Source organism: Pogoniulus pusillus, chromosome 26, assembly GCF_015220805.1.
Source record: "Pogoniulus pusillus isolate bPogPus1 chromosome 26, bPogPus1.pri, whole genome shotgun sequence".
NCBI lineage: Eukaryota > Metazoa > Chordata > Aves > Piciformes > Lybiidae > Pogoniulus > Pogoniulus pusillus.
The window spans coordinates 1794570-1822037 of NC_087289.1; the positions used below are offsets into that span (position 1 = coordinate 1794570).

A 27468-nucleotide genomic window follows, 5' to 3' on the forward strand; every position below is an offset into this window, starting at 1 on the left:
TCTCCAGACTCTCAGCCCCAGGTCCCTCAGCCTCTCCTCGCCAGGCAGTGCTCCAGTCCCCTCCTCACCCTCACAGCTTAGCACCAGGCTTGGCAGAGGTAGAGGATGGTTGGAGTGGATGATCTTAAAGGTCTTTTCCAGCCCAAACGACTCTGTGATCCTGAAGTCGTGCTCAGCAATAACCAGAGGGGAGACTCCAGCACCCAGTCTGCCCTGGGGCTCCTTCCTCACCTCGAACAATAAAGCAGGCTCTGAACACAGCAGTTTGATTTTGCTCTGTCATCATTTCTCTGCCCTCAGCCACCCTGGAGACCCGAGGCCAAGGCAGGCAGTGGTGGCCAGGGGCAGAGCAGGGCTGCAGGAGCAGCGGTCACTGCCCACAGGGAGCAGGAGGGCAGGGGAAAGGCAGCAGCTTCTGCCCTCTGCCCACGCCAAGACACAAGAGTTGAACTCCACCTTCAGCCCAGGGCAAAGGGCAGGGGCACAGCCTAGCTATTAGCACATTAAACAGGGCTCAATTAGTGTCTGCAATTTCCAGTGCTAATTATTTCTGTGAGGCTTCTGAACTCAGGGGCAGTTCTTGCTCCTGTTAGCTCCTCACCTCTGCTGCAAGCCTGAGTTAAAGCAGTAAGGAACTGATCACATCCAGGTGGAGATGAAACAGAAGAAAAGGGAATGATGATCCTTTGGCCACTTCCTTTGATGACCTTTGGATGTTTTCGGTGCTGGGGATGTGTAAGGGAGGAAGGAACACTGCAAGAGAACACAGCCCACAGGAGCTGAATCATAGAATCATAGAATCAACCAGGTTGGAAGGGAGCTCCAAGCTCATGCAGTTCAGCCTATCACCCAGTCCTGTGATCAACCTATCTTTGATCACACTCTGTGCTGCTGTGCTCCACAACCTCCCTGGGCAGCCTCTGCCAGTCTCTCACCACCCTCACTTCTTCCTAACATCCACTTTCAATCTCCCCTCTGCCACTCCAAACCCATTCCTCCTCCTCCTCTCATTACCAGACCTTGTCAGGAGTCCCTCCCCAGCCCTCCTGGAGCCCCCTGCAGACCCTGCAAGGCCACTCCAAGCTCTCCTGGAAGCCTTCTCCTCTCCAGGCTGCACAGCCCCAACTCTCTCAGCCTGTGCTCAGGGCAGAGCTGCTGCAGCCCTCTCAGCATCTTGGTGGCCTCCTCTGGGCTGGCTCCAACACTTCCATGTCCTGCTTGTGCTGGGGGCTCCAGAAGTGCTTGCTCCTTTTAGACTTTAAAACTAGGATTTTGTCTTTGAAAAGCATCAAGCACCTACAGTTTACATTACATTTTCATTACTTATCTAATGGAATCAGAGGCCAAGGCCAGATGCAGTTCTTTGAGAGAAGCTCTCCTGATGCAGACCATGCTGATCTGCTGTCTAGAAAGGACAACCAGAGGAGGTCTCTGGCACTGCTGTGGTGAATCTCCTACAAACTTCTTCTTTTCATAATAAAAAAGAACCTAACAGACACAACTCTCTCCAGGAACACATCCTGTGAAGGCTCTGCTGTGAGGAGAGACTGAGGCAGTTGGGGCTGCGCAGTCTGGAGAGGAGAAGGCTCCCAGGGGACCTTCTTGTGACCTCTCAGTATCTTAAGAGGGCTACAAGAAAGCTGGGGAGGGACTTTTGAGGCTGTCAGGGAGTGACAGGACTGGGGGGAATGGAACAAAGCTGGAAATGGGGAGAGTCAGACTGGAGGTTAGGAAGAAGTTGTTCAGCATGAGGGTGGTGAGAGCCTGGCAGGGGTTGCCCAGGGAGATGTTGGAAGCCTGATCCCTGGAGGTGTTTAAGGCCAGGCTGGATGAGGCTCTGCACAGCCTGATCTAGTGTGAGGTGTTCTTGGGCATGGCAGGGGGGTTGGAACTGGATGGTCCTTGTGGTCCCTTCCAACCCTGACTGATTCTGTGATTGATTTAATGATTCAATGACTGATTCAATGACTCAATGACTGGTTGAAGGATTCTATGACTCAATGATTCTATTATTCTATGATTCAACAATTCAATGACTCTATGATTCAATGATTTAATGATTCTCTAATTCTATGATTGATTCAATGGTTCTATTGATTATCTAATTCTGTGATTGATTCAATGATTCCTTGTTTGATTCAATGATTCAATGATTTAATGATTCTCTAATTCTATGATTGATTCAATGATTCTATTGATTATCTAATTCTGTGATTGATTCAATGATTCCTTGTTTGATTCAATGATTCTATGATTTAATGATTCCATAATTTGGTGATTGATTCAATGACTCCATGATTGATTCAATGATTCTATTGATTCTCTAATTCTATGATTGATTCAATGATTCAATTATTCAACAGATTCTCTACTTCTGTGACTGACTCAATGATTTCATGATTGACTCCATGATTCTATGTCTCCATGATCTGTCTGACACTCTGCAGGTCCTGCCTCACTGCTCTGCCCAGGAATTATTTGGCTTTAACTCTGCAATTTGCCATTTCCCCCTAAGGAGCTCAGCTCTCCACTCTGCTTCCTGCCTGGCTTTGCACTTTCCCTCTGTCAATGAGTAACTCTGATGTATCTCAGTTGTAGCTGAAAACCTCACTGGCTGCCAGGAGCTGTGAGCTCCTCAGATGGCAACCTGACTGCGAGAGGCTGAACAGACTGAGGTGAAGTTCAGCCAGGTTCACTCAGAAGGGTTGTTTCTGTTCCTTCTGCCTTCTGCCCAGGGTTTCTACCTCTCTGTCTTTATCCCTGTGCCATATTTCTGTGGAGGTTTGTGAAAACACCCTTTTAAACTGCTCATCTTAGGAACAAAGCCCTGTGCACACAAACCCACACTTACAAAAACGACTTTGCAATGGGACTGAGGTATGGCAGTGTGGACACAAGGAGGTTATTTTCTTCTTGCATCCTCAGGACCTCAATTATGATGATAAACTTCAAGGCAAACCCAGATCTGGGCTATTTTGTCTCTGCAAGGTCAAAGCAGGAGGTTGTTTATTGTCTTCTCACAGGTAATTGGAGACAGAACAGAGGGGAATGGCCTCAAGCTGAGGCTAGGGAGGATTAGATTGGACATTAGGAATAAGTTTTTCATGGAGAGAGTGGTCAGGGACTGGAATGAGCTGCCCAGGGAGGTGGTGGAGTCACCCAGCCTGGCTGTGTTTAAGGCTTATTTGGATGTGGTGCTTGGGGCTATGGTTTAAGGTGAATCTTGTAGAGCAGGGTTGGACTTGCTGCTCCTGAGGGGCTTTGCCAGCCTGGATGTGTCTGGGATTCTGTGATCATTTAAAACAGTAACTCAGGAGTGAGAAGTCACTTTACCTGACCTGACTTTACCTGGAACATCTCTCATTTTCTATTTGAATGTTGAGATTTTCTACTTCAAATTAAGCTACTGATCAAAATCTGCTCACAGCTCCATTCGGGTTCTTCCCTGTCGTGCTGTCCTGCTCTCCTCCCTCCTCAGACACAGCTCACTGGAACTGTGTCAGGAATTCAACATCTCCTTCTGTGCTGAGAACTTGCCTTACTGAACTCCAGTTCTGCTGCAGCACTTCTGTGAGGACAAAGCTCCTGATCCTTGGATTTCAGTCACAAGGGCCCCTGTAAAAGCACAGGAGCAGATTGAATCCTTCAGCAAATAACAGAACCACAGAGTACATTCAGTTGGAAGAGACCTGCAAGCTCATCCAGGCCAACCCTCAACCCAACACTGAAGGGTCAACACTAAGCCATGTCCCTAAGTGCCAGCTGCAGAGGCTGCTTGAACACCCCCAGGGACAGTGACTCCAGCACTGCCCTGGGCAGACCTTTCCAGTGTTTGAGATCCCTCTCTAGGAAGAAATATTTCTTAACATCCTGAACCCCCTGGCACAGCTTGAAACCATCTCATAGAATCAGGCAGGTTGGAAGAGAGCTCCAAGTTCAGCCAGCCCAACCTAGCACCCAGCCCTGCCCAACCAACCAGACCATGGCACTAAGTGCTGCTGTGGTGGCTTCACTCAGCTCCCCCCAGTGCCCCAGGCAAATGCAAGGGGGCCTGGCCAGGGATTCCATCAGTCACAGGCAGTTGACAGTTTAGAGCACAGCCCAGACTGAAAATATTTGGTACAGCATGAAAGATCTTTGGATCAAAGTCAAGATTGGATCAGGGTGAGGTCAAGGAAGTGCTTGAGTTCTAAAAGCTGGAAATGTCCTCACTCTGAGAGGCAAGGGGTGGTCCTCTGGAGATCAGAATGGAGCCAGTGGAGCCTCTAAGGGCTGGAAATGTCCTCACTCTGAGAGGCTGAGGGGTGGTCCTCTGGAGATCAGGATGGAGCCAATGGAGCCTCTAAGGGCTGGAAATGTCCTCACTCTGAGAGGCTAAGGGGTGGTCCTCTGGAGATCAGGATGGAGCCAGTGGAGCCTCTAAGGGCTGGAAATGTCCTCACTCTGAGAGGCTAAGGGGTGGTCCTCTGGAGATCAGGATGGAGCCAATGGAGCCTCTAAGGGCTGGAAATGTCCTCACTCTAAGAGGCAAGGGGTGGTCTTCTGCAGAACTCATCAGAGCTTTGAGAACATCTGCCCCCTTCGGCTGAAGCCCCTGCAGATCACCTCCGGGTCAACGCTGGGTAGCCTTTGGATGCAGACGGTGGGGAGGTTGCTGGGCTCAGAGATCAGAGCAGCAGCAGGGTGCCCAAGCACACGACCCTGAGGCTCAGCTCCTCACCTGGACACCTCCCGTGTGAAGTGTGAGCTGCTTCTGCTCCCCAGGCTCACCACAGAGTGGCACTACAGCAGCTGCCATTCGCTGCGGGCAGAGCCTGCGGAGGACTTGCCACGGCAGGGCTCGGGGCTTGCTCCTGAGGCACCCTCTGCCCAGACCATAATAACCCCTGAGGAAGATTCACTTTGTTCAACTGCGAACCATACAGATGGGACACTCCTGTCTCCCTGACACGGCAAAGCCACCCTGCAGAAGTCTCTGCTCTGTCCATCTTTTGGTGATCTGAACTAAGAGAACCTCCTTGCTTCACAGCAGTGCAGGGGGTCAGAGCCAGCAGGGACTGGGCAGGGAACAGAACAGAACAGAACAGAATAGAATCAGGCAGGTTGGCAGAGAGCTCCAAGCTCAGCCAGCCCAACCTAGCACCCAGCCCTGCCCAACCAACCAGACCATGGCACTAAGTGCCTCATGCAGCCTCCTCGTAAACACCTCCAGGCACAGCCACTCCACCACCTCCCTGGGCAGCCCATTCCAATGCCAATCACTCTCTCTGACAACAACTTCCTCCTCACATCCAGCCTCAACCTGCCCTGGAACAGCTTCAGACTCTGGCCCCTTCTTCTGTCCCTGGCTGCCTGGCAGCAGAGCCCAACCCCACCTGGCTACAGCCTCCCTGCAGGCAGCTGCAGGCAGCAATGAGCTCTGCCCTGAGCCTCCTCTGCTGCAGGCTGCACCCCCCCAGCTCCCTCAGCCTCTCCTCACAGGGCTCTGCTCCAGGCCCCTCACAGCTTTGTCGCCCTCCTGTGGACACCTTCCAGTACTGCAACATCTCTCTTGAATTGGGGAGCCCAGAACTGGACACAGCACTCCAGGGGTGGCCTGAGCAGTGCTGAGCACAGGGGCACAAGAACCTCCCTTGTCCTGCTGCCCACACTGCTCCTGAGCCAGCCCAGGATGCCATTGGCTCTGCTGCCCACCTGCGCACTGCTGCCTCCTCTGCAGCTACTCTCTACCATCACTCCCAGGTCCCTCTCTGTCTGGCTGCTCTCAGCCACTTAGCTCAGCCCCTGGGCAGCATCTCCCAGGCTAAGCTACCCTCTGCTCAGCCCCTGGACAGCAGGCCCTGAGCTGATCTACCTTGCCCACTACTGCCTCCTGCTGGATCTCCTCTGACACAAATGCCCAGAGCCACAAGCAGAGCATCACAGAACATATCTGGTTGAAGGAGCCCTCAAACGTCCCAGATTGTTATGAACTAAGGGGAAGTGCTGGTTCTGTTTGCTGTCCTCTCTGAGCTAAAGCATGTGCAGCTAGGTCAGCAGTGTTAGAGCACCTTCTGCTTGAGCAATGCACATGGACATGTCTGAACACACTCCAGGCTCTCTCTGGAAACACTCTAAAACGAGTCTGAGGTAGAGAGAATGAAGGAACCAACAGAGTTCAGCAACAGAGGGTGATGCATTCCATGCCACATCACAGCCCTCTGATGCTTTAGCTTTGCTCTGCAAAATATGAGCATCTTTTAATGCTTCTGGAGTGCAGCACTTTGCAGTGACCAAGAGTGTCTGGAACAGAAGGTGCTTTGTGTGGGCTCATCCTCCCATGCTGCAGTGAGAATATAGCAACACCAACAGAGCCAGGCTCGTTAAGAACCAAACCTGAGGCTGAAACCAAAAGGCCAAATCAGCAGCAAAGCAGGAGAGGGAACAAGCTGTGTTCAAGCCAAGCCTGGCTGGGGCACTTAGTGCCATGCTCTGGCTGACTGAATAGGGCTGGGTGCTAGGTGGGGCTGGGTGAGCTTAGAGGTCTCTTGCGACCTGCTTGATTCTGTGAGTCTGTGTATGCTGGTGTGCAGTGCAAAGGGATTCTGTGAAATGGTTTCAAGCTGTGCCAGGGGAGGCTCAGGATGTTAAGAATATTTCTACACAGAGAGGGATCTCAAACACTGGAATGGTCTGCCCAGGGCAGTGCTGGACTCACCTGAAAGGAGGCTGTAGCCAGGTGGGGTTGGGCTCTTCTCCCAGGTAACCTGCAACAGAACAAGAGGACACAGCCTCAAGATGTGCTGAGGGAGGTTCAGGGTGGATGTGAGGAGGAAGTTGTTGGCAGAGAGTGATTGGCATTGGAATGGGCTGCCCAGGGAGGTGGTGGAGTCACAGTGCCTGGAGGTGTTGAAGCCAAGCCTGGCTGGGGCACTCAGTGCCATGGTCTGGTTGGTTGGCCAGGGCTGGGTGCTAGGCTGGGCTGGATGAGCTTGGAGCTCTCTGCCAACCTGCTTGATTCTATGATTCTGTTTCTTTGGTACCCTTGATTCATGGTGCTCCTTTTACTACAGCCATCTGCTAACCTGCAGTAAGCCACTCAGTCCTGCTGAGCCTCTTTGGTTGCACTAGAATGTTCATCTGGACCATCTCAGGCCTGCTTCCCATCAGCCAGAGCAGGGTGTACCCTTCCAGTGTCCCAAAATGGGCCAAAAAGATGGGCCTGCTCTGCCAGGCTTTTCTTCTGATCCATCAGGAATGCTTTACCCTTCCCTTCAGTGATGAAGTAGACCCTAGGGTGCAGAGTCCTGATTCTTTTTAGCTGAGGTTAAATGTGCTTTGAGCTGCAGCCTCTTGTGCATTTCTGTAAACTAACATCCTGTGGCTTCAGTTCTCTTCTTCACCTCTGCAAAGCCAGAGACTAAAGTACCACCCTTGGCTTTAGCTTTCTTCCCCACCTCTGCAAAGCCAGAGACTAAAGTACGATCCTGTGGCTTTAGTTCTCTTCCTCACCTCTGCAAAGCCAGAGACTAAAGTACCATCCTGTGGCTTTAGCTTTCTTCCCCACCTCTGCAAAGCCAGAGACTAAAGTACCATCCTGTGGCTTTAGTTCTCTTCCTCACCTCTGCAAAGCCAGAGACTAAAGTACCACCCTGTGACTTTAGTTCTCTTCCTCACCTCTGCAAAGCCAGAGACTAAAGTACCACCCTTGGCTTTAGCTTTCTTCCCCACCTCTGCAAAGCCAGAGACTAAAGTACCATCCTGTGGCTTTAGTTCTCTTCCTCACCTCTGCAAAGCCAGAGACTAAAGTACCACCCTGTGACTTTAGTTCTCTTCCTCACCTCTGCAAAGCCAGAGACTAAAGTACCACCCTTGGCTTTAGCTTTTTTCCCCACCTCTGCAAAGCCAGAGACTAAAGTACCACCCTTGGCTTTAGCTTTTTTCCCCACCTCTGCAAAGCCAGAGACTAAAGTACCACCCTTGGCTTTAGCTTTCTTCCCCACCTCTGCAAAGCCAGAGACTAAAGTACCACCCTTGGCTTTAGCTTTCTTCCCCACCTCTGCAAAGCCAGAGACTAAAGTACCACCCTTGGCTTTAGCTTTCTTCCCCACCTCTGCAAAGCCAGAGACTAAAGTACCACCCTTGGCTTTAGCTTGCTTCCCCACCTCTGCAAAGCCAGAGACTAAAGTACCACCCTTGGCTTTAGCTTGCTTCCCCACCTCTGCAAAGCCAGAGACTAAAGTACCATCCTGTGGCTTCAGCTCTCTTCCCCACCTCTGCAAAGCCAGAGACTAAAGTACCATCCTGTGGCTTCAGCTCTCTTCCCCACCTCTGCAAAGCCAGAGACTAAAGTACCATCCTGTGGCTTCAGCTCTCTTCCTCACCTCTGCAAAGTCAGAGAGCAAAGTACCATCCTTTGGCTTTAGTTCTCTTCCCCACCTCTGCAAAGTCAGAGAGCAAAGTACCATCCTTTGGCTTTAGTTCTCTTCCTCACCTCTGCAAAGCCAGAGACTAAAGTACCACCCTGTGGCTTCAGCTCTCTTCCTCACCTCTGCAAAGCCAGAGACTAAAGTACCATCCTTTGGCTTTAGTTCTCTTCCCCACCTCTGCAAAGCCAGAGGGGGTTTCAAGGCTTTGAGGACAAAGAAATGAAGACTGCTCTGGGTATTTAAACTCATTTACTGCCCAGGCAGGGAATGAAAGTGCAGACCCACTCCTGAAGCTGCAGCTGCTCAGGGCCTGCTGTGCCTTTTGCCTTCCCCCTCCTTGGGACAGAAGCTTATGGATTCCAGCCCTGGAGAAGTGGGAAAGATTTCTTTGTCAGATTTTTGTCATCAGCAGTTGAAGGCAGTTGGGAATGGCAAGAACCTCCTAAAGAAAACAAAGAGTTTTCTCATGTCAAAACATGGCCAAAACTTCGCTGCTGATTAAGCAGATGCCTTCCACATGAAGAGGGTCTCAGAGATGAAGTGGTAAGTGAAGATTGTCTCGTGCAGCAGCGTGCCAAGAGCAGGGCTGACATCTGGAGCAGGGCTGTGAGGGGCCAGCTTTGTGCTGTCAGCACAGTGATAACTGAAAGCCTTGTCTGCATTCCTGCAGAGGCAGAAAGCAAGGGCAGGCGCTCTTCAGGGCACATTCCCACCTCTCCTGGGCTAGCCTCCTGATCTGAACTGAGGCTCTGGCCAGCCTGAGCTAGGGTAGGGTGACCCTGCCCATGTCAGGGTGGTTAGAACTAGATGATCCTTGTGGTTCCTTCCAACCCTGACTGATTCTATGAGTCTGTGATTCTAAACTGGCTTGGCACAGGGTGGAAGGTGTCCAGAGAAGGGCAGCAAGGCTGGGGAGGGGCCTGGAGCACAGCCCTGTGAGGAGAGGCTGAGGGAGCTGGGGGTGTGCAGCCTGCAGCAGAGGAGGCTCAGGGCAGAGCTCATTGCTGCCTGCAGCTGCCTGCAGGGAGGCTGTAGCCAGGTGGGGCTGGGCTCTGCTGCCAGGCAAGCAGCAATAGAACAAGGGGACACAGCCTGAAGCTGTGCCAGGGCAGGTTGAGGCTGGATGTGAGGAGGAAGTTGTTGGCAGAGAGAGTGATTGGCATTGGAATGGGCTGCCCAGGGAGGTGGTGGAGTCTCTGTGGCTGGAGGTGTTGCAGCCAAGCCTGGCTGGGGCACTTAGTGCCATGGTCTGGTTGGTTGGGCAGGGCTGGGTGCTAGGTTGGGCTGGGTGAGCTTGGAGCTCTCTTCCAACCTGGCTGATTCTATGATTCTAAAGTGGGTTGGCTTAATTTAATCCCCAGGCAACACAAACTCCAGTGACAGCCAAATACATTCATCCTCAGCTGAGTTCCCACCCCACACAAAGGGAGGCTTTGGGCACTCCAAGGAGGAAAGCATCTCTGGCCTAATGGGTATGGCCTCATTAGTTATGTCTTTCTGTGTGCTTCTAGTGGTGGTTTCTGTGCCAAGCAGCATCCAGAGATGCTGTCAGAGTCTGGAGGAGGGGGAGGTTAATCCTGAGTTGCCTCCCCTCAGCTTTGAGCAGGGGCTTCTGTTCACAAAAGCATTTCCCTCCCTAATAAAGCCATTGTTAACACCAAGCAAATCAAATCGAGGAGGCAAGAGAGCCCAAGAGGCTGAGCAGGAGAAGCTGCTCAGCTTTGATTCGTGGCAGGGTTACTGACACATGGAGGTTGCCTAAATGGCTTAACACAGCCTAATGCCACCCAGACCTCCAGTGGCATGGGCCACTGAGACCTCCAGAGATGCACAGGAGAGGACTGTCAGTGGGAGAGGGGGAATGGAAGGAAACAGCAAATGCCTTCCAGCTGGCATATTCAAATGCCCTTCATCTTCCTCTGAGAGATGGGCAAGTCAAGCTCAGCTGATGACAGAGCTCTTGTCCAAACACTGCTCTGGGTAATAGGATGTTGGTTTACTTTGCAATGAACTTCAGCAAGGGAACCTACTCAAAATCATGCCTGTGTGGCTGCAGTCCTAATGTACTTAAACATATGCACTTAAAAGGCAGGCATGGGGCCCAAGGCTGGAGCCTGATGCCTTTCACAGAGCAAGCCTGCCAGGGAGGCACTGAGGGAGTTAACATCTCTGAGCCCAGCTGGGCTGGGCCATGCTGGCCACCTCCTGCAGCTTGCCCCAGCCCAAGTGCCAGATAGAGACCATATGGCACCAGGCAGCACACAATTAAGACTAATACAGACACAGCAAATTAACGTCCTGCAATTGCCAGAGGCTCCACACACACCGAGGAGGAGCCAGAGTGGACCCCAGGGGCCATTTGGTCTCACATTGTTGGGAGGGGATGAGCTCTGCATAAAGCTGTGACGTGGCCATGGAATCACAGACTGCTCTGGCTTGGAAGGGACCTCCAAAGCTCATCCAAATCCAACCTCCTCTGCAGTCAGCAGGGACAGCCTCAACTAGATCAGGCTGCTCAGAGCCCTGTGGAGCCTCACCTTGAATACTATAGAATGGTTTAGGTTGGAAGGGTCTGGTTGAGTGGATAGGGCTGGGGGATAGGTTGGACTGGATGATCTTGGAGGTCTCTTCCAACCTGCCTGATTCTATCATTCTATGACCTCAAGGATCAGCCAGTTCCAACCTCCTGACATAGGCAGGGACACCTCCCACTGGAACAGGTCACTCATGGTCTTGAACACCTCCAGGAAGGTGGTGGAGCACAGAAGCACCCAATGTGATCTTCGATCACATTGGGTGCTTCTGTGCTCCACCACCTCCCTGGGAAACCTGTGCCAGTGTCTCACCACCCTCAACCTGTGCCAGTCTCTCCCCACCCTCACTTCTTCCTAACATCCACTTTCAATCTCCCCTCTGCCAGTTCAAACCTTGTCAATAGTCTCTCCCCAGCTCTCCTGGACCTTCCTTCAGATCCTGGAAGGCCACTCCAAGGTCTCCTCCAAGCCTTCTCTTCTCCAGGCTGCAGAGCCCCAGCTCTGGGCTGCACTCACACTGCAGGCTCATGTTGAGCTTTGCATCACCCCAGACCCCCAGGGCCTGTTCCTCAGGGCTGCTCTCAGCTATTCCCCACCCTGCCTGGAGTTGGGCTTGGGATTGCACCCACCCAGGTGCAGGACCTTACACTTGGCCTTGCTGAATGTCATGAGGTTGGCCTGGACACACCTCTGCAGCCTGTCCAGCTCCCTCTGGATAGTTCCCTGCCCTCTAGCAAGTTCACTGTGCCATATTCTGTGCTCCACAACCTCCCTGGAGGTGTTCAAGCTCAGGTAGGATGAGGCCTTGAGCAACCTGTTCTGGTGGGAGGTGTCCCTGCCTAAGGCAGGGGGGTCAGAACTGGCTCAGCTTTGAGGTCCCTTCCAACCTAACCCATTCTGTGATCTCAGAGGTCTTTTCCAATCTGGTCAGTCCTGTGACTGTGTGATCTTCTCTCTGCTGGGAGAGCTGGGGTTAGCTGTCTGAGCTCCTGGGAAAGGAGCAGCTTGTAGCAGTCCCACTTTGCCATGCCCTTAGCTACATAATTCAGGAAGGTGCAACACCATTTGCTTGCTTTAAGATGAAAGGACAAAAGAAAGCTGCCCGAGGCCAAAGCAATAATGCAGGGTCACCCAGGTGCCCCTTCTGCCACTCCAGACCCTCAGAGCTCTTTAGGAGCAGCTCCAAGGTCCCATCAAAGGCTTTGTTTTATGGAGTCTGACTGATGGCTCCATGGTGATAAGTGATGTGCTCCAAAGAATCTGCTGTCCACAAAGGAAGCAGGATGAAGCATCTTCCTGGCTGCCCGAGGTACAGGACATCCTGAGCAAGGCTTGGGGAATTCCCTTCATTGTAGTCAGGCAGGAGAACAAATGACATCATTAAGAGAAATGCAGATGTACCCCCGAATGGCTCGGGGGCTTGAGAGTGGGGAGAGGAACTGGGGTGATCTGCTCAGTGCTTCATCCACTGCCAAAGACTCCTGACAGGGAGAAAGGCCTGGGAGCCAGAAAGCCCAGACACTGCAGAGGAACCTGGCAGAGGCAGAGCAGGCAAGGGGAGCTGCCCCAGGGTCACTGAATGAATCAGAGAATGGTTTAAAGATGGAAGGGACCTCCAAGCTCATCCAGCCCAACCTAGCACCCAGCCCTGCCCAACCAACCAGACCATGGCACTAAGTGCCCCATGCAGCCTCCTTTTAAACACCTCCAGGCACAGCCACTCCACCACCTCCCTGGGCAGCCCATTCCAATGCCAATCACTCTCTCTGACAACAACTTCCTCCTCACATCCAGCCTCAACCTGCCCTGCCACAGCTTGAGGCTGTGTCCCCTTCTTCTGTCCCTGGCTGCCTGGCAGTAGAGCCCAACCCCACCTGGCTACAGCCTCCCTGCAGGCAGCTGCAGGCAGCAATGAGCTCTGCCCTGAGCCTCCTCTGCTGCAGGCTGCACCTCCCTACAGCCTCCCTCAGCCTCTCCTCACAGGGCTGTGCTCCAAGGCCCCTCCCCAGACTTGCTGCCCTTCTCTCAACACCTTCCAGCACCTCAACATCTCTCTGCAATGGAGGAGCCCAGAACTGGACACAGCACTCCAGGGGTGGCCTGAGCAGTGCTGAGCACAGGGGCACAAGAACCTCCCTTGTCCTGCTGCCCACACTGCTCCTGAGCCAGCCCAGGATGCCATTGGCTCTGCTGCCCACCTGGGCACTGCTGCCTCCTCTGCAGCTCCTCTCTGCCAGCACCCCCAGGCCCCTCTCTGCCTGGCTGCTCTCAGCCACTCTGGCCCCAGCCTGCAGTGCTGCTTGGGGTTGTTGTGGCCAAAGTGTAGAACCCTGCACTTGGCCTTGTCACAGAGCTGCTGCTGAAGCTCCTCTCTGCCTGCCCAGCACAGAGAGAGAGAAGAGCCAGGAGCTGATGAAGTTCATTAAGAGGAGGAACTGGACTTGATTAATTCCTTCATAACACTGATTGACTTGGACAGCACATTTCACCAGCGCTTGTGCTGCAGTGAAGCCTGATGCTGATTTCCCTGAGTGATAGGAGAGGATGACACAAAACACACAACCCAATTTGGAGAGGGCAAATTAGGTGCCTGTAATTGCTGCTTATTACTCCTCAGTTTTGTCTGGGCAGCTCAACAGACACACAACCAAAGGAGACCTGAAACTGTGTCAGTCAGCATCACTCAAAGGGCATTGTTCCACTTCATGTGGCACTGTCTCCACTGCCTCCAAATGATCATGACCTGGAGCTGTGGATGGTTCACTCTGCACTGGGACCCAGCTGGTGTTGAAGAGTCCCCTGCTAGATGTCCTTGATGCCCCAGGGCAGCCTTCTGCTATGTTCCACCAATGCTTTCTCTTCACCAATGCTCCTGTGTCATCAGCTCTGACCTTGAGGACTCAAGCCCAGCTTGGCCCAGCAGGCCAGCAGCAGAGATGCCTTCTTCTTCCTTACAGCTGCAGGTGTTTTCATAGGAGGAGAGAGGTCTACTGATCAAGGCCAAATGTGCACCTCTAAGACAGCTCCTAAATTCAGGCAGCACTTCGAAATCACAGAATCAGGCAGGTTGGCAGAGAGCTCCAAGCTCACCCAGCCCAACCTAGCACCCAGCCCTGCCCAACCAACCAGACCATGGCACTAAGTGCCCCAGCCAGGCTTGGCTGCAACACCTCCAGCCACAGAGACTCCACCACCTCCCTGGGCAGCCCATTCCAATGCCAATCACTCTCTCTGACAACAACTTCCTAACAACATCCTGCCTGGACCTGCCCTGGCACAACTTGAGACTGTGTCCCCTTGTTCTGTCCCTGGCTGCCTGGCTCCCTGTTCCAAGCCAGATTTGCTCCTGGCCTGGTGTGTGCAGTGCCACAGAACAGGGAGTACCTGGAAGATGCCCACTTGGGCTGGGGTTTGATCCAAAGCAGCACAAGCACCAGAGGGAGGCTCAGCTTTGCTGCTCCCAGTGCTGCTTTGGCAGGCAGCATGGGCAGGTGTTTTGAAAGGCACATCCATTGGACTGGCAAAGAATGGTCCAAAGGAGGATTTATGCTGCACTGGTGTGGAAAGACTGAAAACACAACAAAAATAGCAACAAGCTTCTTATTTTTCAGTCCACTTACTGCTTCCTTTACAAATATCACCATCTGCTCCTCTCTCAGAAAGGGTTTCATGTGCATGGCTCCTGGGAAAAACTGGGATATTTTAAGGGCTATCTCTCAGATTTTTAGGAATCTCTGATCCCCTGTTCCAGGCTGGGATCATACCATAGAATCACAGCAAGCACTGAATGGGTTAGGTTGGAAGGGACCTCAAAGCTCAGCCAGTTCCAACCCCCCTGCCACAGGCAGGGACTAGAACAGGTTGCTCAAAGCCTCATCAAACCTGGTCCTGAACATCTCCAGGGAGGTTGTGGAGCACAGAATCACCCAATATGATCTTTGGTGCTTCTGTGCTCCACAACCTCCCTGGGAAACCTGTGCCAGTGTCTCATCACCCTAAACCTGTGTCAGTGTCTCACCACGCTCACCTCTTCCTAACATCCACTTTCAATCTCTCCTCTGCCGCTTCAAATCCATTCCTCCTCCTCCTGGCATTACAAGACCTTGTCAACAGTCCCTCCTGTAGCTCCCTTCAGATACTGGAAGGCCACTCCAAGGCTTCTCCAGGCTGCAGAGCCCCAACTCTCTCAGCCTGTCCTCATAGCAGAGCTGCTGCAGCCCTCTGAACATCTTGGTGGCCTCCTAATCAACAGTGAGAGCTTTCATCTAGAGGCAAGAAACAAACTGCAGTTCTCCTGCTGCTTCAGAAGGGGTATGGCAGCCCAGGAGGAGTGGATGTCAGACTGAAGTGATGTGGTGCTCACTGTATCAATCCTGGAGGAGCATGACCTGGGGTTGGGTTGTTTAGCCTGGAGAGGGCAGACCACATTGCTACCTGAAGGGAGGCTGTAGCCAGGTGGGGTTGGGCTCTGCTGCCAGGCAACCAGCAACAGAAGAAGGGGACACAGCCTGAAGCTGTGCCAGGGCAGGTTCAGGCTGGGTGTCAGGAGGAAGCTGTTGGCAGAGAGAGTGATTGGCACTGGAATGGGCTGCCCAGGGAGGTGGTGGAGTGGCTGTGGCTGGAGGTGTTGCAGCCAAGCCTGGCTGGGGCACTTAGTGCCATGGTCTGGTTGGTTGGGCAGGGCTGGGTGCTAGGTTGGGCTGGTGAGCTTGGAGCTCTCTTCTGCCTGATTCCATGAGTCTATGTTTCTGTGATGACCTAACCTCTTCTCCCAGCAGCCAGAGGGAATGGCTGTGGCTAGTGCAGCCCACCCTGCAAAGGGGCTGCTAGCTTCAAAGGCTGCAGTCAAGGCCCAAAGCAGAGGAAGCAGCAGACCTGACTCCATGAGGGATGGCAAAGAGCTGCTTTGTACAGGAGAGGTCACTGCCTGCAGTGGTGGGATCCTGGGATCACTGTGTGATCCTCGTGGGGGATGCTGCAACACTGCCTTAAATGGGAGGGAGGACTCAGTGTGTGAGGCTGAGGGGTGCTCAGCAGCCCTTCCTCTCCCCCCAGGTCACTCTCTGTGCAAGTGTGTTCTCCCAAAATCTAAAAAGACAGCTTGTGAAGGTTGGCCCCAGGATCTCTGGCCCCTGAACAGAGATCATTTTCCCTAATGCACAGATTCTCTCCCACCAAAGCCTCCCTTTCTTTCTGGCAGATGCTGAGCAGATGCTTTTCATTACAGGCAGATGGGAAAGATTTTTCAATTACCAATGATTCCAAGTGACAAAAAAGCCTGTTGCATAACTGAGGGCTGACACTGGCCTAGTATTTATGCGCCCTGGAAGAGAACATTAACATAGTCACCATCAGTCTGGACTACACTGATGTTGCCACTCTGATTACCACGTCTGAAGTGTTGTCCTACTGCAGCCCAACCCAAGTGAAGTGCTGTCAGGGTGAGGGTACTCTTCAGGGCAGCCCCACAGAGCAGTGGGGTGCTTGGTCTGCTCCCCTCCAGCCTCAGCTGGCAACAGAAGTCACTCCTGGCTCTCCCACAAGCTGCTGGCAGTACTAGAAAGTCAGAGATGTTAGGGTTGGAAGCAGCTCTGCTGAACACCAGGACAGAATGTTCTGACTGGATGATCTTGGAGGTTGCTTCCAACCTGGTTGATTCTGTGACTCTGTGACTGGGAGTGCAGCTCCTGACCATGAGCCCAAGACCCAGCACTGGAATCATGGAATTATAGAACAGTTTAGGTTGGAAGGGACCTCAAAGCTCATCCAGTTCCAACCCCCATGCCATGCCCAGGGACACCTCACACCAGAGCAGGCTGCCCACAGCCTCAGCCAGCCTGGCCTGAAACACCTCCAGGGATCAGGCTTCCAACATCTCCCTGGGCAACCCCTGCCAGGCTCTCACCACCCTCATGCTGAACAACTTCTTCCTAAGCTCCAGGCTGACTCTCCCCATTTCCAGCTTCGTTCCATTCCCCTCAGTCCTATCACTCCCTGACACCCTAAAAAGTCTCTCCCCAACTTCCTTGTAGCTCCCTTAAGACATTGAAAGGTGACAATAAGGTCACCTGGGAGCCTTCTCCTCTCCAGACCAAACAGCCTCAACTCATAGAATTACAGAATGGTTTAGGTTGGCAGGGAGCTCAAAGCTCAGCCAGTTCCAACCTCCTGCCATAGGCAGGGACACCTCCCACTAGAACAGGTTGCTCAAGGACTCATCCAACCTGGCCTTGAACACCTCCAGGGAGGTTGTGGAGCACAGAAGCACAGATGTGCCAATCACTCTTGCTGTGAAGACCTTTGCAATGTGATGCTTGGTTACTTTCCAAAAGGCAGAACAAGCTTCTGTCCCAAGTCACCTCGGTGAAAAAGACACTTCAATTGACTGCAGTGTTCCCTGGATGCAGCCAATCCCCCCCTGGCCCGTGCAAAGCAGCACAGGAGCTGTTCAGCTCCAGCAAGCACTCAACAGGATTGCTGCAGCACACAGTAACAGAATTTACTTCAGCAACAGCAGTTCCACCAAGAGCAGCTGCAGTCTGCAGTCAGGATTTTCATCCCTCAAATTAGAACCATTCCCTTCGGCATGTTTGTGGCTCTGTGCTGGACTCCCTCGAGCAGTTCTATGTCCCTCATGTCTCTGTGGCTTTGCACTTGGTCACCACTAACTTTGGGCAGTTGGATTTTCCTGTCCCCTGATCCTGGGACAAAGCAGCAGTTCCACTTCTCTTTCAGCAGGGTTTCCTTCCACAAAACAAACCCTGTTTGACTCTGACAGATGTATAGACCATAGTGGTATCTACACAGTGGGCTTGTAAATGTCAGTTCACAGAGTCACACAATTGTCAGGGCTGAAGGGACCACAAGGAGCAGCCAGTCCCAACCCCCCTGCCATGCCCAGGGACACCTCACACCAGAGCAGGCTGCCCACAGCCTCAGCCAGCCTGGCCTGAAACACCTCCAGGGATCAGGCTTCCACCACCTCCCTGGGCAACCCCTGCCAGGCTCTCACCACTCTCGTGCTGAAGAATGTCCTAACATTCAATCTGAATCTCCCCATTTCCAGTTTTGCTCCATTCCCCCCAGTCCTATCACTCCCTGATAGCCTAAACAGTCCCTCAGCAGCTTTCTTGTAGCCCCCCTCACATACTGGAAGGCCACAATAAGGTCTCCACTCCAGTCTGAACAGCCTCAACTCTCTCAGTCTCTCTTCATAGCAGAGCAGCTCCATCCCTCTGCTCCTCCTCATGGCCTTTCTCTGGACACCTTCCAGCACATCCACAGAGCTCCTGTAACAGGGGCTGCAGAACTGGCTGCAGTACTCACAGTATCACAGTATCATTAGGGTTGGAAGAGACCTCACAGATCATCAAGTCCAACCCTTTACCACAGAGCTCAAGGCTAGACCATGGCACCAAGTGCCACGTCCAGCCTTGCCTTGAAGTGCCCCAGAGACGGCGGGTGAGGTCTCACCAGAGTGGAGCAGAGGGGGAGAATCACCTCCCTTGCCCTGCTGCTCACACTGCTCCTGATGAGGTTAGATGTAACTACTCTGGGAGCTGGGGAGGAAAGCCTTGGGTGACACTCAGTTGACTGCACTCACACATCACACAACCATACTGTGTGCCAGGTGCCAATTCTGGGCATGAAGCATACAGTCTGATACTCCTGGCAGTCTCCTCAAACTAATATATTCATTAGCCCAAGCACCTTCAAATAATTAGGGATAAAAGCTACACGCAGCAAATCCATATGCAGTGATGCAGCCTGAGCTGGGAAAACATATGGGACATCACAAACTCTAATGAGGAGGCACTGAAAGGAGGGAGAAAAGATGTTTGCTTTTCTTCTGCAACCACAAAGTGAATGTTAATCAGAATTGTTACCATTTCAGCTCCTCTCTCATCAGGATTCAGAGAAACAAAACCCAGTCACAGGCTCACAGGATGTGAGGAGTTGGAAGGGATCCAAAGGGATCATCCAATCCAACCTCCCTGCTAGAGCAGGACCACACAATCCAGCTCAGGGCACACAGGAACACATCCAGACAGGCCTGGGAAGGCTCCACAGAAGGAGACTCCACAGCCTCTCTGGGCAGCCTGTGCCAGGGCTCTGGGACCCTTCCAGTCAACAAGTTCCCCTTGTGCTGAGCTGGAACCTCCTGTGCTGCAGCTTCCATCCATTGCTGCTTGTCCTGTCCCAGGGAGCAGTGAGCAGAGCCTGTCCCCCCCTCCTGGCCCCCAGCCCTCAGATATTGATAAGAATTTATTAGCTCCCTTCTCAGTCTCCTCTTCTCCAGACTAAGCAGCCCCAGGTCCCTCAGCCTCTCCTCACCAGGCAGTGCTCCAGTCCCCTCATCATCCTCTTAGCCCTTCCTTGGACTCTCTCCAGCAGATCCCTGTCCCTCTTCAACTGGGGAGCCCAAAACTGAAGGCAGTACCCAAGATGAGGTCTCATGAGGGCAGAGTGGAGGCAGAGGAGAACCTCCCTTGTTCTCTTGGATACACTCTGCTTTCACTGCTGCTGGGCTCCAGCACCACTCACCCAAGCCAGTCTGCTGCCAGGGAGCATTTCTGGGCAAGAGAGGTAGGGAGACAGAGTCACAGAATTAACCAGGTTGGAAGAGACCTCTAGCATCATCCAGCCCAACCTAGCACCTAACCCTTCTAATTAACTAACCCATGGCACTAAGTGCCTCATGCAGCCTCCTCTTAAACACCTGCAGGGATGCCAACTCCACCACCTCCCTGGGCAGCCCATTCCAATGGGGCTCTATAACCTCCCTGGGCAACATTTGCCAGTCTCTCACCACCCTCATTTCTTCCTAACATCCACTTTCAATCTCCCCTCTGCCACTCCAAACCCATTCCTCCTCCTCCTGCCATTACCAGACCTTGTCAATAGTCCCTTCCCAGACCTCCTGGAGCCCCCTGCAAGGCCACTCCAAGCTCTCCTGGAAGCCTTCTCCTCTCCAGGCTGCACAGCCCCAACTCTCTCAGCCTGTGCTCAGAGCAGAGCTGCTGCAGCCCTCTCAGCATCTTGGTGGCCTCCTCTGGCCTGGCCCAAACAGTTCCTTGTCCTGCTTGTGCTGGGGGCTCCAGAAGTGCACCCAGGACTGCAGGTGGGGTGTGAGGAGAGCAGAGCCAAGGGGCAGAATCCCCTCCCTTGCCTTGCTGGCAACGCTGCTATTGTTGCATCCTCAACTAGATCAGGTTACCCAGAACCTTGTCCAGCCTCACCTTGCATATCTCCAAGGATGGGGCCTCAACCACCTCCCTGGGCAACTGGCCCAAACAGTTCCATGCCCTTCTTGTGCTGGGGGTTCCAGAACTGCTGGAACACTACCTGCTCCTATCTCTTTGGCCTCATGGATGTGTTCTTGTCCATAATTGCTTCTTCCAGACTTGCCAGGAAGTTGTATGGGCAGGGAGAGAACAGTGCAAGAGAAGCTGAGACTATCCTCTTGCAAACACATTGGAAAGGAGCTCTCCTTCCTCTCTAGAGGCCCCAGCCCATGCCCCTCTGTTATGCATCTGCAGTCCCCTCAGCCTGCCACATCACCTAAAAGGAAATCTGAATGCATGTGCAGGCAGTAAGAGGCCACTGCTCAATGCAAAGCTGCTCTGCAGTGTTTCAGCTGCACTGTGAGCAGAGATTAATACAACCAAGAGGTTGCACATTAAAGCCTCTGAGCAAATTAAAACTGCCACTAATCAATGGGGAGCAGCAGCAGCAGCAGCAAGCCATCGAGCCAATCTATTAGCAAAACAAGCTCTAACCACATTAGGCTGCTTTTAAACTTATCAGGCCTTAATAGAAACAAGCTCCAAGCTCTCAAGCCAATGAAACTGAACCAGTCAGTTGAAGCAGCTTAAGCACTTTAGCTGAGGAAGCAGAGCACCAGCTACTGCCCTAAGGAAAGAGAGCCCAGGGGAGGCACAGCCTGAAAGAAAGAGAACATGAAGGAAGGAGAACCCTGCAGAGAGAGAACCCTGAGGAAGCAGGGCCCAGAGGAAGGAGAACCTTGAAGAAGCAGAACCCTGAAGGAAGCAGAGCCTGAAGGAAGGAGAACTCCACAGAGAGAGCCCAGAGGAAGCAGAGCCTGGAAGAAGGAGAACATGAGGCAGCAGTGCCCAGGTGGGCAGCAGAGCCAATGGCATCCTGGGCTGGCTCAGGAGCAGTGTGGGCAGCAGGACAAGGGAGGTTCTTCTGCCCCTGTGCTCAGCTCTGCTCAGGCCACCCCTGGAGTGCTGTGTCCACTTCTGGGCTCCTCCATTGCAGAGAGATGTTGAGGTGCTGGAAGGTGCCCAGAGAAGGGCAGCAAGGCTGGGGAGGGGCCTGGAGCAGAGCCCTGTGAGGAGAGGCTGAGGGAGCTGGGGGTGTGCAGCCTGCAGCAGAGGAGGCTCAGGGCAGAGCTCATTGCTGCCTGCAGCTGCCTGCAGGGAGGCTGTAGCCAGGTTGGGCTCTGCTGCCAGGCAGCCAGGGACAGAAGAAGGGGACACAGCCTCAAGCTGTGCCAGGGCAGGTTCAGGCTGGATGTTGTTAGGAAGTTGTTGGCAGAGAGAGTGATTGGCATTGGAATGGGCTGCCCAGGGAGGTGGTGGAGTCTGTGTGGCTGGAGGTGTTGCAGCCAAGCCTGGCTGGGGCACTTAGTGCCATGGTTTGGTTGGTTGGGCAGGGCTCGGTGAGCTTGGAGCTCTCTGCCAAGCTGGTTGAGTCTATGGTTCTATGAGCCTGAAAGGAGAACTCTGGAGAGAGCCCTGAGGAAGAAGAGTCTGAAGGAAGGAGATTCCTGAGCAAGCAGAGCCCAAAGGAAGGAGAATCTTGAGGAAGCAGAACCCTGTGCTGAGAGAGCCCTGAGGAAGCAGAGCCCTGCAGAAGGACAGCCCTGAGGAGCTGAGCCCTGGCTGCAGCCCTGCCATGCTGTCTGACCCTAATCCAGCCTCACCACAGACGTTGCCACTGCCTGCCCGAGGGGAGCAAAGAAGAGAAAAGGGAATGTGGAGCACACAAAAAGGCCTCTACTTCCCTTTCAAAACCACAGGAAACATAACTTTTATGCTTCCAATTCTATTCCCCCCTCCCCTTTCTAAGAATTAAACCCTCCAAATGCTAATGAAAGGCCCCAAAAGGTTTGCAAGCTTTAAAGGGCTCTGCTCTGACTTTGTTTCTGTGTAATAAGCCCTGGCAAAGCTCCTCTGTAATTCTGATTAAAACAACAACCAACAAACCACCAACAAGAAAATGACATCTATAAATAGACAGCTGGGGCTGGGGAAGCCAAACTGCATTTCCAGCACAGGCATCCACACAGCACCAGAACAACAAAGAAACAAAAGACTTCACCCAGAACTTTCCAAAACATGTTGTCACTGTGCCTGGGGGCTTCAGCTGCTGGCTCCAGCTCAGCTCCAGAGGAACTCCCTTCTCCAGGGCACGAACCCAGCCATCAAACCCAGACTGGCTGACTTTGGCAACTCTCTTCTTTATTCCACTTCTCCTCCTCCCTCTTCACCCTTCTCCTCCTTCTTCTTCTCCCTTTTCCTCTTCCCTGTTCTCCCTTTTCCTCTTCCCTGTTCTCCCTTCTCCTCCTCCTTCTTCTCCCTTCTCCTCCTCCTTCTTCTCCCTTCTCCTCCTCCTTCTTCTCCCTTCTCCTCCTCCTTCTTCTCCCTTCTCCTCCTCCCTCTTCTCCCTTCTCCTCTTCCCTCTTCTCCCTTCTCCTCTTCCCTCTTCTCCCTTCTCCTCTTCCCTCTTCTCCCTTCTCCTCTTCCCTCTTCTCCCTTCTCCTCTTCCCTCTTCTCCCTTCTCCTCTTCCCTCTTCTCCCTTCTCCTCTTCCCTCTTCTCCCTTCTCCTCTTCCCTCTTCTCCCTTCTCCTCCTCCTGCTTCTCCTCTTCTCCCTTCTCCCCCCTCCTCTTCCTCCTCTTCTCCCTTCTCCTCCTCCTTTTTCTCCTCCTCCTCCTCTTCTCCCTTCTCCTCTTCCCTCTTCTCCCTTCTCCTCTTCCCTCTTCTCCCTTCTCCTCCTCACTCTTCTCCCTTCTCCTCCTCACTCTTCTCCCTTCTCCTCTTCCCTCTTCTCCCTTCTCCTCTTCCCTCTTCTCCCTTCTCCTCCTCACTCTTCTCCCTTCTCCTCCTCACTCTTCTCCCTTCTCCTCCTCACTCTTCTCCCTTCTCCTTCCCCCTCCTTCTCCCTCCTCCTCCTTGTTCCCTTTCATTTGAGGCACTTCCCCCAGTCACAGCCTCTCTGTCTCTCCAAGCCAGGCCCCATAGGAGGGCTGTGTCCTTCCTGTGGTGTGCAGAAAGCCTCTGCCTTGGAGGTGGAGGCACATCTGCTGTTGGAGAGGCTATTTTTAGATGCAGCCTGTCTTAAGACATGCCCGAAGGATTCATTTGGGCAGCTTCTCATCCCTACTTCCACGTCTGATAGGCTTGAATGAGCCTCCTCAGAGAGTAGGGCTCCATCCAGTGTCTGCTGGATGAGTTACTTGACTCTCTGCTCAAGTGTAGGAGCTGAGCCTCAGAGGCTTCAGCTGTATTCCCACTCCAAAGGAAACTCCTCCTGCTCAGCAATAAATGCAGCTGTGACTGGAACAGAGATGGGCACAACTCTCAGCTGTGCTGTCTGAGGCTGTTCCAGCATTTCAGGACCTGTTCTCCGGCCAGACAAGGCTGGGAAATGGGATGGAGGCTGTTAAGAACAATAGCTGAGCAGACATTTCCAAGGTGAGCCCTTGAAAAACAGACTGTGGTGGAATTCTTGGGTCTGAACTGTTGGATTTCTCTGCAGGAGGCTCCTGCTGAGTTGATCAGAGCCAGGATTGGATCCTGCTGCTTTGGAGGAGTGAGTGTAGCGGTACAGAGGTGCAGAGTACTTAAAGCACAGGCTGCAGATTCCTGCCCTCCCTGAACAACACTCCTTGTCATTCTGCTATCTAAAAGCCTCTTCCAGATGGAATACTGGGACATTCTCAGCTGCATTCAGTGATGTCCCAGCCTGTGCCAACTGCTGGAAGTTGTTGGCAGAGAGAGTGATTGGCATTGGAATGGGCTGCCCAGGGAGGTGGTGGAGTGGCCGTGCCTGGAGGTGTTCATGACAAGCCTGTGTGGGGCACTCAGTGCCATGGTCTGGTTGATTGGCCAGGGCTGGATGCTAAGGTTGGGCTGGCTGAGCTGGGAGGTCCCTTCCAACCTGCTTGATTCTATGATACTAAGAGAGGCATATTAGAGAAAAGCATGAAGCTCAAAGTAGCTCCCTGCAGCTACATTTGCCTGATACCTCCTCACAAAGCTCAGCCACTTTCCCATTTGCTGGGTTCCTTACTCTGCATGCATATATTACAGGTAGCTTTTATAGTCCAACGTAATTTCACCCTGAACAGTTCAGTCAGGCCACAGTAACCACAGGCTCACTGAAAATGAGAAGCTTTCTATGAAGAGTGACAAAACCAAACTGCAGAGACTTTCCCCAGCTCTCATAGATTCATGGGATGGCTTAGTTTGCAAAGGACAGTCACGACCATCTGGTTCCACCCCCTTGCCATGGGCAGGGACACCTTCCACTAGCCCAGACTGCTCAAGGCCTCATCCAGCCTGGCCTTAAACATCTCCAGGGGTGAGGCTTTCACCACCTCCCTGGGCAACCCCTTCTAGGCTCTCACCACCCTTCTTCCTAACATCCAAACTGAATCTACCCACTTCTACTTTTGCTCCATTCTCCCCTATTACTACAAGGGCTTCTCAAAAGTCTCTCTCCAGCTCTTCTGTAGCCCTTTTTGGTTACTGGAAGACTGCTCTAAGGTCTCCCCAGACCTGAACAGCTCAACTCTCCCAGCCTGACCCCATGGGGGAGGTTCTCCAGCCCTCTGACATTCATGGCCTCCTCTGGACCTGCTCCAGCAGTTCTACCTCTTTCTTATGCTGGGGACACTGGAACTGGAGGCAGTGCTGCAGCTGTGGTCTCAGCAGAGCAGAGGTGCAGAATCCCCTCCCTGTGCTGCTGCTCTCTCTGCTGTGGATGCAGCCAGCACACAGTTCCCTGCTGGGCTGCAAGTGACCAGTGCCAGCTCATGTTGGGTTTTTCATCAGCCAGTACACCCAAGTCCTCCTCAAGGCTGCTCTTGATCCGTGTGCTGCTAGGCAGCAGAGTGCTCCAAAGGTTCTGAACTCTGACAAGCTGCTTTCATCACAAGGGCTGTGGCTGTGATTCCTTCACACTGGATGGGAACCTACACCCTGGGCACTCTCTGCCATTAGTTCCAGTTGGCTTTCTCACAGCACAGCCATGCCATGAACAAGGCTATGGGCATCAGCTCAGAGCAGGGCCAGGAGGATGCTCAGAGGGCTGCAGCACCTCTGCTGTGAGCAGAGACTGAAAGAGTTGGGGCTGTGCAGGCTGCAGCAGATGAGGCTCCCAGGTGACCTTCTTGTGGCCTTCCAGGAACTGAAGTGGGCTACAAAAAAGCTGGGGAGGGACTTTTTAGGCTGTCAGAGAATGACAGGACTGGGGGGGATGGAGCAAAGCTGGAGGTGGGGAGATTCAGACTGGAGGTGAGGAGGAAGTTCTTCAGCCTTCAGCATGAGAGTGGTGAGAGGCTGGAACAGGCTGCCCAGGGAGGTGGTCGAGGCTCCATCCCTGGAGGTGTTTAAGGCCAGGCTGGCTGAGGCTGTGGGCAGCCTGCTCTGGTGTGAGGTGTCCCTGGGCACAGCAGGGCACTTGGAACTGTCTGATCCTTGTGGTCCCTTCCAACCCTAGCTGATTCTATGACTCTGTGCTTCTCCCTTCCTCCTTGCTCTGAACTAACTCTCTTAGGCCCTGAGGCCACGTAGCTGCCTCGCAGCAAACACATGATACAACTTCATTTTGGAATGGCCTCTCCTTTGGTGCTTGCTTCAGACCCTGTCAGGAGAATCAAAGCACCACTGCAGCACCATCTGGCCAAGCCATTCCTCCCCAGCAAGCACAAGCCCACAGCCACTAAGCAGCGAGGCAGCCAAGGCAGCAGAGCCATTCATCAGAGCCATCATTTCCTTTGCAGCCTACACCCAGCCCCTGTGGTTTCGCGGCGCTGCTGGCTGGGGAAACTCTGCAGCACTGCCACGTTCACTTTATTGCCCTCAACTCTTTCCCAAGGCTTGGCCTTGGGCTTTTTTTGCCACCAACTGAAGTCAGATTCTAGGCACAATGCAAAGCTGAGCAGGTGGAGAGCCCTGTGGTGTGCTGCACAAACCTCTGGCTGCTGTCCTCGCTGTGCGCTCAGCATGCAGCCTCTGGCTGCTGCCTCCTGCTTCCAACGCGCCTGGAAGTCATTGCTTACACAAAATAGCTGCAGTGAGAACATGCAGCTCCCAAGGGGGCATTCTGACAGCCACAGGGCTGCTCACAGACAGAGCTATTGCCATGGAAAACGAGCGCTGGGTTTTCAAATGGGATACTGCTTTATCCCTCAGACCGCTGCTGGCACACACAGCAGGGCAGACCTGGCACTGAGTGCCCAGCCAGGCCTGGCTGCAGCCCCTCCAGGGGCAGCCACTCCACCACCTCCCTGGGCAGCCCATTCCAATGCCAATCACTCTCTCTCACAACAACTTCCTCCTCACATCCAGCCTCAACCTGCCCTGGCACAGCTTCAGGCTGTGTCCCCTTCTTCTGTCCCTGGCTGCCGGGCAGCAGAGCCCAACCCCACCTGGCTACAGCCTCCCTGCAGGCAGCTGCAGGCAGCAATGAGCTCTGCCCTGAGCCTCCTCTGCTGCAGGCTGCACACCCCCAGCTCCCTCAGCCTCTCCTCACAGGGCTGTGCTCCAGGCCCCTCCCCAGCCTTGCTGCTCTTCTCTCAACACCTTCCAGCACCTCAACATCTCTCTGCAATGGAGGAGCCCAGAGCTGGACACAGCACTCCAGAGGTGGCCTGAGCAGTGCTGAGCACAGGGGCACAAGAACCTCCCTTGTCCTGCTGCCCACACTGCTCCTGAGCCAGCCCAGGATGCCATTGGCTCTGCTGCCCACCTGGGCACTGCTGCCTCCTCTGCAGCTCCTCTCTCCCAGCAACCCCAGGGCCCTCTCTGCCTGGCTGCTCTCAGCCACTCTGGCCCCAGCCTGTAGTGCTGCTTGGGGTTGTTGTGGCCAAAGTGTAGAACCCTGCACTTGGCCTTCTTCAATCTTATCCCCTTGGCCTCTGCCCACCCATCCAGCCTGTGCTAGGTTGGACTGGATGAGCTTGGAGGTTTCTTCCAACCTGCTTGATTCTATGACTCTATGATTCCTCTTGCACTGAGCTCCTGATACTTGGAGTTTCAGAGGTGTCCTGAGATTATTCTTCCCAACTCTCTTTCTGGAGTAAAAGCAGAGTTGGCTGCAAACACCTGAGAGAAGTTCTTGTTCAGGCAGCCACAGCTAACACATCCTCCCATTTTCAGCCAATTTGTCTCTGTTTAGAAACTTGCATGTGCAAACCTTGCTCATGGCACAGCTCCACTGCCATCTGTTCCCATGTCTCCAGAGTGAAGACAGTGAGGAGCTCTGATAACTGAG

At 53.3% G+C, this 27468-nt stretch overlaps 1 protein-coding gene across 3 annotated transcripts in view; it reads right to left on the reverse strand.

The window, feature by feature from the left end:
* The window catches only part of ARHGEF26 (Rho guanine nucleotide exchange factor 26), a 174806-nt gene that overhangs the window by 69556 nt on the left and 77782 nt on the right, over nt 1-27468 (reverse strand). Inside the window, exon 4 of one of the 3 annotated variants that reach the window (XM_064164852.1) lies at nt 3538-3615. The exons of the other annotated variants lie outside the window; for them this stretch is intronic. The gene's annotated coding sequence lies outside the window, so the exon portion shown is untranslated. The remainder of the gene's footprint in view (nt 1-3537; nt 3616-27468) is intronic. 3 annotated transcript variants of the gene reach the window in all.